Genomic DNA, 17,720 nt, shown 5'->3' on the forward strand with positions numbered 1-17,720 from the left:
AAAACTTTCTTTGCCCCAGTGACTTCTTTGATCTTCCTATGTAGAATAAGCAGCTTGTCATGGGGCAGCTTGCAGCATTGTTTGTCAGAGTCAATTTCAATGCCCAAGAAGGTCAAAAGGGTGGCTGGACCCTCGGTCTTTTCCATGGCTAAAGGAACCCCAAGTTCCTCTGTCAAGTAATGGAACTGTGCCATTAAATGTTGGCATACACCCACACCAACACTTCCAGCAAATAAAAAATCATCCAAGTAATGCACCACCGAATCCAGCCCAGTCCGTCTTTTAATAGCCCATTCTAAGAAGGTACTAAAATGTTCAAAAACTGTGCAAGAGATTGAGCATCCCATAGGCAATGCTCGATCCATGTAAAACCTTCCTGCGAAAGTAAAACCCAGCAGTTCAAAATCTTCAGGGTGGACTGGTAGAAGGCGAAAGGCGGATTTGATGTTGCACTTGCCCATGGAGGCACCTCGGCCACAAGCGCGCACCATGCGCATTGCAGCATCAAAAGAGGTGTAGTGGATAGTGCATAGACTGTCAGGAATGAAATCATTCACTGACTGTCCACATGGGTATGAGAGGTGGTGTATTAATCTAAATTCCCCTGCAGCCTTTTTGGGCACTATACCTAAAGGGCATACTCTGAAATGAGGGAGAGGGGTGATTGGAATGGGCCAAGCACCCCCCCTGCCTGCACTTCCTTATCAATTTTCAGTTGCACAAGTGCCTCCATGCCCATGATAGATTTCAAATTGCGGGACATGAAGGCGACCCTTGGACCGTCATAAGGAATACGGAAGGCAGACAAAAAACCTTGCAATAAAAAATGGGCATCCCCGACTGCCAGGTAACCAGCAAGTAAGGCCCGTGAAACATGTAACTTCATTGGGGAGGGGCCCTTTACCTTGATTAACTCCAGGTGGGGGCTGTTTCCTGCCCCCTTGCTGTTCTTTACCACCTCCCCTATAGAACCTGCGTCTGGGGCAGGCCGTGGAAGGGTGTGCAGCTCCACACACGGCGCAGTCATGTCGGTAATGACTTGGGGTGCGTGCGCAGACTCTCCGGGCATTAAAGTCCCAGCGCAACAGCCATGGTTGAACCCTTTGCCCCTCATTAATGCGGGGAAGGGTAGTAGCCGACTGCCTGCTGAGCATATGCCCACTGTCACATCTATCCCCAGTCATGGCCCTGGCTGCAGTCATGAACTGCAGGCATAATTCAGGTTCTTTCTTGTCCCACCGCAGAGACCCATCGCATGCCACCCACATATGAAATGCCTCATCGTAAGACAGCCAGGCTGGCCCTGAGAACTCTACATATGCTCTATAGATTATATCCAAGTACTTCAAGAGAGACAGCCCCCTTTGGGGCTGCCTTTCCATGAGCACTCCAGCATATATCAAAAATGCAGGCAGCCAGTTGGCCCAGGTACTTTCAACTCTCCTGCGCCTAGGTTTCTCAGCCTCGCCCTCAGCATCTTTGTCCTTGTCCCTTTTGGAGTGTTCCCGATATCACAATGAAAACACATCCACGTACTCCCCCGCCAAATTTTGTCCTTCGTAGAGGGGAGCAGGTGAAAACCTAAAGCGACTGATGTCTCCCCAAAAGGGATGGCATTAACAGCCACCGACCCTAAAGGGTCGGACAGAGCACCCTGAGCAGCCAGTGCTGTAAGTTGTTGAAGTTCCCCAGCAAGTATGGCTGTGGGTGCAAGCCCTTCCGCTGACATGACTGATGTCATCACCTGTCCAGAGCCTGCATGCTGCCAAATTTGGCTGCATGCAGCCTGGAGCGGTAGCTGGGACATACAGCTAGCCTGTAATCTAGGCAGAGTAGCGACTGTGGTTCCTGGAGTGGTGATCAATGGCCCCAAAGGTGGCCACCCCCAACTTGACCCCCCCAAAGCCAGAGCAGATTTTGGGGCGTGTACCCCCAGTTACTTATTATTTCCTGTATTTTTTTTCTGCTTTGGTTTTGGATAGATGCCCTCCCATGTGCCCTGCGCCCGGCAGAAGCTCTAAGACAGGCGGGACACAATGGAATCTCATAGGGCACACCCTTCCCTTTCCTGGGGTATATGTTTTGTCCTGGCACAGAGCAGATTTTGGGGTGTGTACCCCCAGTTACTTATTTTTTCCTGCGTGTTTTTGTCCAGTTTGATATTGCATAGATGTCCTCATGAGTGCCCGGTGCCCTGAAAAAGCTATTGACTGGACGGGACACACTGGGATCCCAGAGAGGACACCCTCCCCTTTCTTGGGGTATATGATTTCTCCTGGCCTAGAGCAGATTTGGGGGCATGTACCCCCAGTTACTTATTCTTTCCTGTATGTTTTTTTCTACTTTGGTTTTGGATAGATGCCCTTTTAATGTGCCCTGCACCCAGTAGAAGCTCTGCGCCGGATGGGACGCATTGGCACCCCGAAGAGGACACCCTCCCCTTTCCTGGAGTATATGATTTGTGCTGGCCCAGAGCAGATTTGGGGGCGTGTACCCCTGGTTACTTATTTTTTCCTATATGTTTTTGTCTGCTTTGGTTTTGCATAGATGACCTCCCATGTGCCCTGCGCCCGGCAGAAGATCTGGGCCAGGCAGGACGCAGTGGCATCTCATAGGGGACACCCTCCCCTTTCCTGGGGTATATGATTTGTGCTGGCCCAGAGCAGATTTGGGGGCGTGTCCCCCTGGTTATTTATTTTTTCCTGTATGTTTTTTTCTGCTTTGGTTTTGGATAGATGACCTCCAATGTGCCCTGCGTTCGGCAGAAGCTCTGGGCCAGGTGGGACACAGTGGCATCTCGTACAGGACACCCTCCCCTTTCCTGGGGTATATGATTTGTCCTGGCCCAGAGCAGATTATGGGGCGTGTACCCCCAGTTACTTATTTTTTCCTGTATGTTTTTGTCTGCGTTGGTTTTGCATAGATGCCCTCTCATGTGCCCTGTGCTTGGCAAAAGCTCTGGGCCAGGCGAGATGCAGTGGCATCTCATAGGGGTGCCCTCCCCTTTCCTGGGGTATATGATTTGTCCTGGCCCAGAGCAGAGTTTGGGGCGTGTACCCCCAGTTACTTATTTTTAATGATTTTACGACATCATTGTGTATTTAAGATAATACCAGAATTCTGATGATTTTGATTGTATAAATGTATTGTCAGTCTTGACGGGGACAGTCTCCTGATTACAGTGATATATCATACAAGGTACTCCATCATATATTTTGGGGTTCAGGGGCATGCTAAATTTGGCTTGATGTTGCTGTAGCTGTCACCTTTTCTTTTTTGTTAGTGATTGAACTTTCATGCAAATAAGGAACTGGGAACTGGGGGACAGTGTAGGCTAGAAGCTTACCAAGCAATCCTGTGCATGTTTACTTGGAAGTCAGGCCTATTGAGTTCAATGGGACTTATTCTCAGATAATTGTATATAAAGTTGCAGCTTTAAAACTCATGTGGAAAGTTCTATATACCACAAGGGACTGTTTACATTCCAGCAAGGAATATATATAAAAAAATCAAACAAATCTCTCCATCACTGGATTTGAGGCCTTCGTAATATGATGCAGAATCTAGTACAGCTCGCTACATCGGTCCCACCCAAGTTGTATGGGGAAAAGCCTCTTAGATATTAAGTGGGGAACAGAAATATCTCCTCATCCCAATACTAGAAGCCTGTCTATAGTTTTGGCATTCAACAGACACATGAAACATTAGTTACGTTCCTTTGTGGTTATTGAAAATCACTTCATTGTGGCCATTTAATGTAGCTGATTAATCTTCTACCAGGCTGTCGAGATAGCAATTGAGCTATCTTTCTATCTTTTTAAAAATACCTAAATTCCACTCTTTTTATTTAAATATTTATTTAAATTATTTTTATCCTGCCCTTCATTGTTCAAACAATCCCAAAATAAGGAACATTAAAATAAAATCAAACATTTCATTTATCTACAACTGAATTTAAAATTGTTTTGTTCTGCTTTAATTGCTGTTTGCTGTCTGCAGTGTTTAATCTGCTTTTACAGACAGAAAAGTGATTCATAAATACATTTAATATTTTATGTGATACATTTTTTAAAAAAAATCAATACAGTTGTCAGAATGATATAACTTAGCCAAACTGATGCAACATAATTTTAGGCATATATAACCCACAAATATCCCTACATTAACTAGGAGATGTGGGCAGGTTCTGTCTTTTCTGACAGTGTGATACCCATCCATAGTTGCAGTAAAAATACCAAGAATCAAACTTAAATATGTATTGAAGAAAAATAGTTCTGATATATTATCAGGTCAGATAAATAATAATAATGCTACTAACAATCTGGCTGCTATTGCTTCATAGCAGTAAAAAAATTACAATTTCTCTCTTTTTTTTCAACAATTAACAGGATGCAAAGAAAAAAACCCTAAACAAAAGAATGAGTTCACAGTCCTTTAGATTTGCTCCTATTTTCTTTTGCAGGAACAAGCATCTTCTTTCCTTGCTGCTTGGCTCCTAAGAACAATCAAAGCAGGCCTGTGAATAACACAGAAATTGCTGGCCTTCCCCTCCCCTCCGGAGCAGCTTCCTCATCTTGAGTTGGGCTCGTCTGCTAGAAGCTTCTCACAGAAGCCAGCCCACCCTGAAGGTTACTTACTGAGCATGCTCCAATAGCTGGTTCTAGAAAGAGAGGGGGAGGGTAATAGCCACACCCAATGTCAGCAAGCACAGGCATGCTGTACTTATCATTCTTTTAACAATACTGGTAACAACATGGATTACATATGAATAGAGGGTGTTAGCTACTGTATTTATATGTGGTGGCTTTTTATTATTATTAAAGATGATTTCATTGTTGTGTTTTTAATTGTATGTTGCAAGGTAGGAGAACAATATAGTAATTCACTAACAGGCAAAAAAACCCCTTGTGATTTAAGCACATATCTGTAACCAATAGATATTGCTATCGAGCTATAAAAATCAGGGAAATTGGACAGCTATAGTGAATGCACCAGGGAAGCAGAAAACCTGACCTCCTCTCTGAGATATTGTACTGCGCTACAAATTTGTCAAGATGCAAACACAATTTGGGTTGGTCTTTCACAGTCCAATCCACTTCCTGAGTAGCTTGGATGAATTTGGTACAATCATGCTTAGAATAGGTAAAATTGACCACAAGAGAATTCGGGATAAGATGGCAGCCTAGGAGGTTGCATACCCAGGAGCTCCGCACTTTATCAATTTTTATGCCTTACTTAAAGGACTCTAAGGACAAATTCTTACCATTCAAATGGCATTTATACGACTAAGGGGGAGTGACTTCTGACCTTGGAAGATTACTTACACTCTTACCTTCCCTCTGTCAGCAAATACTGAAGAGGTTCGCTCCTCTACATTACTCAACGCTCAAGCCGTATTGAGTAAGTAAACATTCTAAACTCTGAGTCGAAACCACAGCACTCTCCTTGGCTGGGAACGAACAACAGTGTTATGCCGAGGGGCTGTAGCTCTGCACCATCAGCATGGCAGAATGGAAAAGGGAGACCCTCTGAGACCCTGGATGACTACACCCCTGCTGCTGAGTTTTATAAGGGGCAATGCTGAGTTTGAGGAGGAGGAGGAAGCTGACACCCAGGGCCACGCCCTGGGCCGGTTTTGATACCATGGTGCTTACTAGAACTGGATATAAAGCCTTGGGAATTTCACCCTCTTCCCAAAGTGGTACTTCTCAAGAGAAAACCTTCCAGACGAAGATCACTCCATTCTTTACAGATAAGCAGTTACCAAGGTGTATGAAGAGTATGGAGGGGGAGGAGGGGGAGGAGCTCCCTTTAATTCATGACTGGACTTTTGGTCGGAACAGCGATCTCCTTGATTTAAAGGGGAATGACAACACTCCAAGCTTGACTTATGAGCTGTCCCAAACAGAGACAGCTACTGAGCCTATGTTGTCAGAGGAGGCCGAATTGCAGGTTCTATCTCCAGTAGTAGAGCAAGAAAGACAAAATAACCAAGGGTCCTTATTTTCCTCCTCATTGCTCCAGCGACCTCTAGTGTGCCAGAATCCCTTAGAAGTAAACACTCAGGACTCTGTAAACCAACTGGCGTCGCCTTCTCTTGACGGTTTGTCAATTGAGAGTTGTTTTTGCGCCATTATGCAGGAAATTAATCTTATTAAAACTTTTCTGGACAAGAGTAGTACTCTTTTAATGACTGTTGCTGATATTGCACGAGGAGCCTTTTGTGATTTATCCAAAGCGTGCTCAAGGACTCAATCCAAGTTCTGTGTCCAAAATCTTAAGGCCCGCACAAAAAGGAGTACAAATAGAAGCTCCAAAAGTAATACCAACAAACAAGTGGCTAACAAACTTAAGAAGAGCAAAAACATAAAAAATCCAAAGGCACTTAAATATAAGAAGTTACAGTATAGCAAATTGTTCAGACACCTGGAAGCGGACACTACTCCAGTGGCAAAGCCTCAAGAAAAGATTGCTCCCTCAAAAAAGGATGCACCAAAGGAATCAGTGATTTGAAAGGCTCTAAATCGGACTGATGTACTCCCTTCTTCAATGGGTCTTCCTTGATCTTCTGCGGACAATGCAAACAATTCAGCCCCTAGACTGGACTCCTCCCTTAGAAATATGCCTGTTAGGAAGAATCCCCACGAACATTACAAGTGGAACTTAGTATTGAATCGAAAGAAGCTGGCTTTCTGCAATTGCGCTAAACCCAGGGGTTTTTGCTCTCAGAATCAGCGGAAATCCCATTTTTTAAATCTATTGAGAGGCATCTCATTCTGTACATTATTTGATTATGATATCCAATGTGTGGAATATTTATATTTCTCTAGGGTTACTGTGTGGGCAATAATCTCGTTCAAAGAGTATAATGTTGCAGCCAAGATCTATGTGGGTAAAGAGGCTTTTAACTGCTATAATATTCAAGTGTTAAGGGTTTTCGAAAATGTGGCTCCACCATCCGCCCTACAGTTCAACGAGGCCAAAGTTTCTCATTGATCATTGCCCCACAGTTGTATTTGAGGATATCATGAAATCCGCCCAGTCGGCACAGGTTGATTATGAGAAACTCTACTACGCCGATAACCCTAATTTAACTGAACCCCTTCAGGGGCAGTGCTCTACCACAAAAAATGACTTAGCTAGTGAGTCATTCGGGATGGAGGAGTGTAAGCTAATCAAGGTGTTTGGGGCCCTCCCAACACAGGATCAAAATGAAATAATATCGAGAGTTGGTCTCTCAAAATCCTGCTTAGTTTCATCCATGAAAAGTGATAAGGAACAACAATATTCTCATGGGTCTGAGCCCCCAAAAAACTCCTCTGATTCTCATAACAAGATTAGTCCCGTGTTTCAAGGGGTAAGAGCGTGTGGATCACAGGGATCCTCGACTCTTTTGGTGGGGGTTGAAGTTTACCCTGCTCCCCAAAATCAGAGCCAGCTTGAGCAGCCGAGTTTGTTGGAGGGCAATACAGTAAAGAACCTTTCTATTCAAACTGTTGTCCCTTTGGTGGGGATGGGCTCCCTCGGTGTTAAGAGTAGTGTGGAAGATAGATCGAGTATTTTAACTCCTTCTCTTTCCCCTCCTGAGGTGTTCGCTCCTAGGATTATTTCAAATGTTAGCCATTGGAGCCCCTCAATGGATGAGATTGTCCTGATTGACATTTCTAGATCTAAAGGGGTGTTGACGCATATTCCTCTGCAGCAACACCCCCCCCTTAGCTTGCCAAGATACTTGGCTTCAAACTTCGTAACTGATATTGATGCTCCTTGTTCTTCCAACTGATATAAGGTCCCACAGGATCTTGAACACTTATCTATTATTTCCTGGAATGTGGCGGGTTGGTTAAATAAGTGTGACGATCTCTCTTTTCTGACCTTTCTCAGCCGCTATCATATCGTACTTCTTCAAGAGACCTGGCTCACTGAGCCATTTGTCCTGGGCGGATATGTATCTTATTCACTCGAAGCTGCTCTTAGTTCCCACAGGGGACGTTCAAAAGGTGGTCTGGCTATTCTGATCTCAACAAAACTTGACACCAGTTCAATCAGACTAGAGGGGTTGAATGACATTGCATTAGCCTTATCATTTAAACTGGGATCGGACACTTTTGTGGTGATTAATATTTACCTTCCGCCGGTACAAAAAAAACAGCTACTCAGTGCAACCTGGTGCAGGATGAAGGAGTACATCAGTAATGTTATGAGTAAGTTGCCCGCCGCTCATTTCATTGTTGCGGGGGATTTTAATGCAAGGTCGGGAATAAATGATGACGCTTTGTACCAACATTTTCACCTTGCTTCCCCTGCAGTGGTTTTGCCTCATTTACTTCCTTTTAGGCAATTTAAGGATAGAGGCTGTAACTTTGCGGGTCTCTGCCTTGCCCAGATGATTAACGCTCTGGATTTGGTCATGCTGTATGGCGGTGTGAGGGGTGACCTCTGCGGCGAATATATTTATGTAGCGTGCCACGGGTCTTCTACTATAGATTATAGTGACCATCTCCCTTTGGTCCTTAAACTTTGTTTGGATAACGTGAAGTTATTATTGAAATGTGAACCTATGTTGAATCAAGCGGTGGAAAGATGAGCCGCACGCATTAGGTGGTCTCCCTCTCTAGCCGATGCATTATCTAATTTCCTCTTTTCTACAGACAGCCTTAGTCTATGCTCTAGGTTATTATCGGAAACTACACCTGTAATGATATGTTCCCTCTTTCAAGAACTACTGAGGTCCTTATATGATTGTCCAAATTTTAAAAAACAGGTTAGATCTCGTGCCCTGGGGCAGGTAACTAAGTCCTGGTTTGATCATGAGTGTGCCTCCTTGAAAAGATTACTTATGGAAATTTATAGGAGGTATTGAGCCTCTGATTTGTTAACCTTACCCCCAGAATACTTAGAGTCTAAACGACGCTATAAAGCTTTAATTAAAGAAAAAAAGAAATCTTTTCAGAGAGAAGCTTGGTTAAGTTTGGTTGAGGCCTCTAGACAAAAAGATTCTAGAACATTTTGGAGACTCATCTCTGGAGGTGGCCAGGCGGTTCCATCTTGTCTCGATTTTCATATCCCTGCCAGAGAGTGGGAAGCGTATTTCACTGAGATCTTTGCCAAGAGTCAGAACTTTAACTCCTTGCCATGGGACGACCTTTGTGAATTTCCAAATTGGCCCCCCGTGTCCATTCAAGAATCAGCTGCCCTTATCAACAAACTCAAGCGGGGTAAAGCGCCCGGGGCTGATAATATCCCCCCGGAACTCTTAAAAGAACATGTAGACTGGTGGGCGCCAATTTTGGCAGTCCTGTTTACCGCCATTGACCAGTCTGCTTGTTTCCCTGAGGACTGGTGGATGGCTATTATCATACCCATTCATAAAAAAGGATAAGATCAGACACTTCTAATTATAGGCCTATAAGCTTGCTAAGTGTTATTAGCAAGCTTTACGCCAGTCATCTTCTTGACAAGCTGGTTTCCTGGATGGAGAGTGAAAGTTGCTTGGCAGAGGAGCAGGCCAGTTTTAGATCAGGCCGTTCCACTGTGGATCAGGGCCTTGTGCTCCAGCACTTGGCAGAAAAATATTCTTTACCCAAGGGAGGAGCACTTTTCATGGCATTTATTGACCTCAGATCTGCATTCGATTCCCCGGGAAAGGCTTTGGACAAAATTATTATCAACAACTATTGATAGGCGCCTATTGTGTTTAATTCGTGGTTTACATGAGAAGACCTCTTTAAGGGTCAGATGCAACCAGGCAGGTCATTTATCTGATCCAATTCCAACTTATAGAGGAGTGAAACAGGAATGTATCCTTGCCCCGTCTTTATTCAATCTGTATATTAATTCCATAGTAAAGCGTTTGGAGGGGGTTAACTTCCATCCTCCCAGTCTGGCAAGGAGACACGTGTCTTCACTCTTATACGCTGATGATATAGTTCTTTTAGCCCTAACGGAAGTTGGGTTGCGTCGTCTGCTGAGAGAGCTTGGTTCCTTCTGTACGGAGAAGCTACTTACTATTAACTATGCTAAATGTATTGATTTTTTCCAGGAATAGGCGCAAGCGGAGGTGGCAAATAGATAACCACCCTATTGAACAGGTCTTGATTCTAGATACCTTGGTATATCTTTCCATTCGCTAGGCTCATGGAATACACATTTGAATAGATCGGCTGAGATTGCCCAAAAACCAGTCAAGGGAATTTGTTCTTTTTTCTACTCTAAGGGTGGCCAACATGTGCCCTCAGCCTTACAAGTATTTAATGCCAAGGCCATTCCTCAAGCACTCTATGGGATGCAAATTTGTAGTAGTGGTAATTATGCCCCCCTCGAATATATCCACTCTAAATTTCAAAGGTCAATAATGGGTGTCCCTAGATGTGTTCCCAATGTAGTCGTACGACTCAAATTGGGAACCTTACAAATTGAGACCCGCGCCTGGATATATCGTCTCAATTACTGAAGCTCCTGTTTATTCCCGCTGGTCTGGCTCCTCTCACACTGGTGGATACTTTCCAGTCCAAATGGAAGTTGACATTGACAAAAAAATTGGAAGCCCTTGGCTTTTTGCTTCAGGAGATTGGAATTTTAGGCTATTCAAGGGCTAAAGTAGCCATTATGCAATGCCTTAAAGACATTGAATTCCAATCTAATCTGTGTTTGGCCACAGCCTATTCTCCCCCCTGTTTAAATGCGAAAGCCTGTGTACTTGCCAATTATCTGATTAACTTGCATATACCCAAATATAGGATATCGTTTGCCCTCGCAAGATTTAACGTCCTCCCCTCAGCACTTCTGGAGGGTAGGTATAAGGCTGCTCCTTTCTGTGAGCGTATATGTCCTTGCGGGGCTGGGGAGATTGAGTCTGTGAGCCATGTATTGCGGCATTGTTCTTTCTATTTGGACCTACGCTCTCATTTTATCTCTCCAATTCTCTCCAAATATGATTTGGGCCCTGAGGCCATCCTCATACAGTATCTACTGGCAGACCAGAACCACATGATTAGCGGGAAAGTAGCTGCTTTTGTACAGCTGCTATTGCCCGTAGAAGGAAATTAGTGCCTTGTTGCTAGGAAGTGTTAAATGGGCTCACACTGTTCTAAATGATATCACAATTCATTGTTTTAATTTGTTCTATTTTTAAAATTTCATTTTTAATAATTTGTATGGAATTATGTTGTATTTTCTGGTCATGTACTGAAATAAATCATTCATTCATTCATTGAGCACAAGGGAGAAGAGGGAGGGAAGAAGTTGGTAGAGGAGGAGGAAGAAAGAGGAGGAGGGGAATGGGTAGGGGAAGGGGGATGGAAAGGGCAAACACAGATTTCATTATTTGCATGCTTATTGAGTTCAGTGGGATTTACTCCTGTGCAATCATGCTTAGGATGGGCAAAAATGACCACGGGGGAGGAGGAAAAGTAATAAGGAGGGAGGGAGGGCTGGACTGAGGAATGGAGGAGGAAGAGGGAAGAGAAAGGGAGGAGATGGGCAGGGAGAGGGGGAGGGGGAGAGAGGGGAGAGTGAAGAGGTGGAGGGAGAGGGATAGAGGAGAATGGAAGGAGGGTGGAGGACAAGGGGAGCGGATAGGTGGGAGGGGAGAAGAAGGGGGAGGGGAGGGGGAGGAGGGCTGAGGGGAGGGGCAGGTTCACTCATTTGCATACTTATCAGGTTCATTGGGATTTACCCCTGTGCAGTCATGCTTGGGATAGGTGAAACTGACCTGGGAGAGGGGCAGGGCAGTGGTGGAGAGTGGAAGGTAGAGAGGGGAGGGAGAGGAATAGGGGAGGAGATTGGGTAGGTGGGCACTGGGCAGAGGGGAAACACCTCTCCTTTCCAAAAGGAAAACATTGTTAACAGTATCATTATTTTGGACTTCCGGGAAGGGTGACTTCGCTTGTGCCTGCTTTTGAGACGGGCTCCCGCCTCAAAAGAAGCTTATTCAGATATAAATCAGTCAGAACATTTTTTTTTTTGACTGATGAAATTTCTCCCGGGCAGGGAGAAATGTAGAGATCAACCTCAAAAGCCTGTTTTTGTTGGGAGGACTGGATTTCATTAATTTATGAGAAAAGGTCCTGCCAGCAATGCCGGACGGACTTCCGAACAAGCTCTATCTGTTTATGCGATACGTTTATCTTTTCTTCAAAGAGAAAACAGATTAACAGGCAAGCACCCTTCTTTCCATTATTTTTTTTACTTGGTTTAAATTGTTGCAGCAAAAGGAGATTTGTCAGATTGATCGGCTTTGGAGAACTTCTGGGTGAGCTATAACTCTTCTCTGTTATTCACGAAATTAACAGCTTATCTCTGTTTTTGTTGCAAAAAGCTGTCCTGGAAGTGCATTCTAAAGATATAAACAGAAGAGGGATTTCTATTCCGAGGAACATTATATTGTCTGGGACTATTCTCTTTTTGGTCTATTTTATTTTGACGAATCTGCTTCTTCACGACGCCACTAACTGTTTTGATGCTGGGAACTAAATTTGTTTTGTATTCTTGAACATAGAGAGATAAGGCAGGCTGCTCTGTTTATACTGTGATGTCATCAAGCCTGGAATATTAACCCAACTGTTGCTGAAATAAGAAGTGGTTCTTCTTTATTTTTGTTTTGCTTTGTTTTCATGGTTTTAAAAATGGCAATCAAGAAAGTGGCTGAGAATCTGGAAGTAATTATGTTTCAGAAAATAATGGATGAGATTGAGATAACGAAACAAACCCTGCGACAGGGCAGTAAGGAGCTGAAAATTGAACTGAGCAAAATGACGCAGGAGCTTAAAGAAATAGGGGATCCTGTGAGAGAGGAGAATGAGAACAGAGATGAGAAGAAAAGAAAAAATAAAGGGAAGATACAAGCCCTGGAGATTGGAACAAATGTGGAATTGGAAAAAGATCTGGAGTTTATGGATATTAGAAATAAAATCTACTGTTTGGAATTTAATGTTATCTCTGAAGAAATTAATGAAGATATTAGAGATAAAGTTATCAATGGCTTGGATAATCTTCTGGACTGGAATGACGTGATGGAGCTTGATATAGAGAAAATCTATGGAATTAACTGCAGCCATGTGACAATGGAAAAACTTTCAAGAGATGAGCCAGTGCATTTTGTAAAAAAGAAGAACAGAGATATGACTTTACAACAATATTTCAGCAACTTATTCAGAATGGATGGCAAGAAAATATTTGGGATAGAGGAAATTCCCATCAGACTCTTATTATATGACTATGGCTACGACAGCAAGATTATTATGGAATACTGATAATGGAAGATTGGACACTGAAATTACTGGACTTAACAGGACTACTGAAGATGGAAGATGGAATTAATAGGGATAATGGAATAATGGCTATTGAAATTATTGGACCTAACAGATTTTGATGAGATGGATTAATCGAAATGTTTATTTGGACTATGGTTATGACAATAAGATTATTATTATTATTAACGAGATTGATTAATCGACATGTTTATTTGGAGGAAAATTGATAGATATATTTCTTAAAGAATTGAAACCTCTCTTTGACTTTTTGTGGAAAGAATAAAGTAATGTTTATGAGATTTGATGATTAATTAAGATAACTACCGGAGGAAAGTGATTTTATAATATAATTTAAGAGACAGGATTGTTATATATTGTAGACCTATAACTGATTTGATCTGTGACAAATGGGAAGTCAACATTTTATTTTTTGTTTAATCATTTTTGTTTTGTTTTTGTTTTTTGTCTTTGAATGTTTTATGATTTTGTTTTGTATGTTTTATGAAAATTTGAATAAAATTATTGTAAAAAAAAAAAAACAGTATCATTATTTTGGGGGTCTTCTCCCACCTTTTTATTCAATAGCAGATACATGTAATCTCCCACCCAGTTTAAACCAAAGCTGTCTCTGGCCACATCCATACCAGACTTTTATTTCACTTTAGACAGTCATGTCTTCCATGAAGGAATCTTGGGAAGTGTCATTTGGGAAGGGTGCTGAGAGTTGCTAGGAGATGCCCTATTCACCCCCACAGAGCTGCAGTTAACAGAACTCTCTGGGAAGAGGGGCTGACTGTTAAATCACTCTGGTCACTGGAGCTCTGTCAAGGAAATAACAACACTCAGCAGCTTTCTAACAAACTATGCTTCCTAACAACTCTCAGCAGCCTTCACAAACTACACTTCCCAGGATTATTTGGGGGAAGCCATGACTGTTTAGAATAAATGTAGAAGTAGAATAAATGTCTAACATGGGTGTGTCACCCTGATTAGCCAAGCTAAACAGTCTGACTTTTAGAACACTGGCAGCTGGTTCTTACTGAATATGCCTGCTCTATCATACACCCCAATATTAATTTTCTTAAATAAAAAATCAGCCATTCTTTTTTTTAACTTTTAAATTGCAGACAATGATGGTCAGAGTATGGGGCAAGGTCAGTAATAGGAGCAGATACTCTATGAACGCGGCTGATTTTTAATTAATTTCAATAATTATGAAACCACTGACAAAAAAGTCGAGCAGGGATCTGGATCCCCCCCTTTGTTTTACACTTTGAACTCTGGACTCTCTCTGAATGTTTTGTGCATCTTCGTGAAAACTTAGATGTTGTTAAGCAAGTGATCCTGAGTTCAGGACTATACATTTTGTAAGAGTTTTGTTTGAAATGAGCTTATGGGAAGCAGCAGAATGTCATGGGTGGTGTTTTCAATTTAACATGGCAGAATGTGAAAAATCCATGCTGGCTATAGTACAGAGCCACTCTCATGGCTGTATAATAACAAAGGGCCATCCACAAAATGTTGTATTGGAGAATGTGTGTCTTCAGTGTTCCAGACAATAAGCCATCCTACTTCCTCTTGGTTTTCAATTTTCCTCTCTCCTCCTAGCAGACATCAACATTCCATCCCAGCTGAGAATGTTTTGATCCCATTGGGTTTTATTTTTATTTTTTCCTTTTTTACTCTTTTTTGGCACTTCTGCAAATATTGGGGTTCCTCCAAGTCTGCTGAAACCTTCATGGTTGATGCCACTTTGACTCCAAAAGCAATATCACTCAGAGAATTGAATTTACTCTTAGTATAGATGATGATACTTTAAGACTTTTGTTCATTTTCATATAATTAGAATTAGTACTCAAATGAAGAATGTGCATATAACTCTAGTTAATAACACTTTGTATCTTACCAGATCCCCCCAAAACCCCTCAAATTACAAAGGACATTATCCAGTCAAATAAACCACTTTTTTAAAGTTGGCTTAAGAACACCTATTTGTTTATTACATTTTGAAAAGCCACTTTCAGTCATCTCCCAGGGCATTCTAGAGGTTAGAAGGTACACATACATGGATGGCCACATTTACCTTTCACAACAACCTTTGGAGGTAGGTAAGGCTGGCAAGAATTAAATGATCCAAGATCATATAGTGAACTACCTAGCTAGGTGAAGATTTGAACCTGGTCTCCATAATCTAAGTCCAACACACTAGTCTATGCTGACTCTCTCCCACTGAAGCTACCGGATCTTAAAATCCCTTTGCTGGATTTTGCTGCATGTTCAGTTTATTTCTTAAGAATTACTTTTCTTTGATTGAAGATAACTCTAAGGGAATCCTTCACTTTCTCATTTCTCAGACTGTATATGAAAGGATTTAGCATGGGTGTCACCATTGTGTTCAGTACAGTGCCTATTTTGTTGAAATCCAGAATGTTCCCTTTAGTGGGATGGACATAAATGAAGATAGAGCTCCCATAGTGCAATGTTACCAAAGTGATATGAGAAACACACAGGTTGAGAAGGCCTTTTATCGCCCTTGTGCTGATGGTATCTTCAGGACAGCAATAATAATGTAAATGTATGACACAACTGTTATGAGAAGTGAACCCAGAAGCAATATGGAAGAAGTCCCCAAATCAACCCTTTCAGCCAATGATGTGTCACCACAGACAAGTTTGAGTAAGGGGGGCACTGTCACAGAAGAAGTGGTTGACAATGTTTGGGCCACAGAATGGTAGACCAGCTGTCACAATGCTGGGAACTAGAATAATCAAGAAACCACCAACCCATGACCCCAGAAGGAGCTGGAAACAGGCTTTGCTGTTCATAATGGATGCATAGCGCAGGGGGTAGCATATTGCAACGTAACGGTCAAAGGACATTACAGCCAGGATGAAGAATTCAGTTGAGCCCATAAGGAAATAGAAGAATGACTGAGTAAGACAGCCCACAAAAGAGATGTTCTTCTTTCCTGTGATTATATTTATTAGCATCTTAGGCATCACGGTTGAAGTGATCATGAGCTCCAGGAATGAGAGATTACTCAAGAAAAAATACATGGGCTATTGAAGATGGTGATTGGTAAGTACCAGTGTAATTAGTGTGACATTACCCATAATGCATACACAAAGAAGAAGGTGATGAAGATCAGAATCTCAACAGAGCGAAGGGTCTGACATCCAAGAAGGATGAATTCAGTCACAATAGTCTTATTATCTTTCTCCATATTTTGGGACATCTTATTCCCTAGGAAACAACCTGTGAGGAAAATATAGAAACAAGAGAGGTAGAGAGACCTTATCAGCCATATTCATTAGGGGTATGCAGTGGCCGCAAGATGCATCATGTATCTGTATTTATAGTGTTTGGAGGCAGCTCAATCTCTTTTGGATCCAAAACAGTTGTTCTGATTCTATTTGCTATTTGGGGCCAAATCTGATATGTTAAATCTGAAGCTCTGCTTTGTTCCCTTTGATTTTAATGGGAATCTAAAAAAAAAAAAAACCCTCCCCCTGTTGGGCTGGTGACCAGTAGGAATTACTGTCTCTAGTAGTTTTCCATGAAGCCTGCAAGTGTGAAGACGTAACTGTGGTTAAGGGGGAGTTATGTCTATGCCCTGTCTGGGAACGGACGGCCAGGGCCGTTGCTATGGTAGCCATCTGATAGCGACTGGGAAAGTTCTAACAGAGTCTATGTGTTGTTTTCTTCTGAATTATGCCTCTGAGCTGAGAGGCTGTCTTTTGTGTTTATCTATGGAGAGAGATGTACCAGAAGGGGGGTGACTGAAGAATCTCTACATGTATTTACTCTTAAGCCTCTAGCCTTAATGTCTTTCAATAAAGACTCTTAACATGCTCTGAAGAAGTTTCTTGCTCAACTTAACTCCAACGTAATGTATGCTGTTTCACACAACAACGCACACACGCCAACAGTGGTAGCAGAGAATGGTTGCGCTCCACAGCGCATTACAACGGAGTAAGTTGCTGGTCTGAACGGCAGACGGAGTTCCAGAGAGGGCAGCTTGATTGATTGTACCAGACGGAGGTGAGCAACATGGCTGTAAACCTGTCTGCAGGAGGCTTGCCGATGGAACGACTTAATGACAAGAATTATGGCAGCTGGAAGCAGAGGATGAGGGCTTTGCTGATAACAGAGGATTTATGGGACGTGATTGAGGAAAAAACCCCGGTGGTACCGACCGCGGCCTGGAAGCATCGAGACCAGAGGGCGCAGGCATTTATCATCTTGGCTCTATCGGATTCTCAACTGATGTGTGTGAGAGATGAGCCGTCGGCTAAACAGATCTGGGACGCGTTGCAGGATTTGTCCCAGGAATGGCAGCGGAGGCAGGAGGCGCAGAGAGCCCAGCCGGTGGAGGCTGTCAGAAGCAAGGAAAAGAAATGTGCCGAACCGGAGCAGGCTGCCGAAAGCAGACAGGAAAACAAGCGGGAGCAGCAGCGGCTGAAGTCT

At 42.8% G+C, this 17,720-nt stretch overlaps 1 pseudogene; it reads right to left on the bottom strand.

Moving 5' to 3' along the window:
- Positions 1-15,535: 15,535 nt before the first annotated feature.
- Positions 15,536-16,488, bottom strand: LOC133367830 (olfactory receptor 6M1-like; annotated as a pseudogene).
- Between the last annotated feature and the right edge of the window lie 1,232 nt (positions 16,489-17,720).

Source organism: Rhineura floridana, chromosome 11 (assembly GCF_030035675.1).
Source record: "Rhineura floridana isolate rRhiFlo1 chromosome 11, rRhiFlo1.hap2, whole genome shotgun sequence".
Classification (NCBI taxonomy): Eukaryota; Metazoa; Chordata; class Lepidosauria; order Squamata; family Rhineuridae; genus Rhineura; species Rhineura floridana.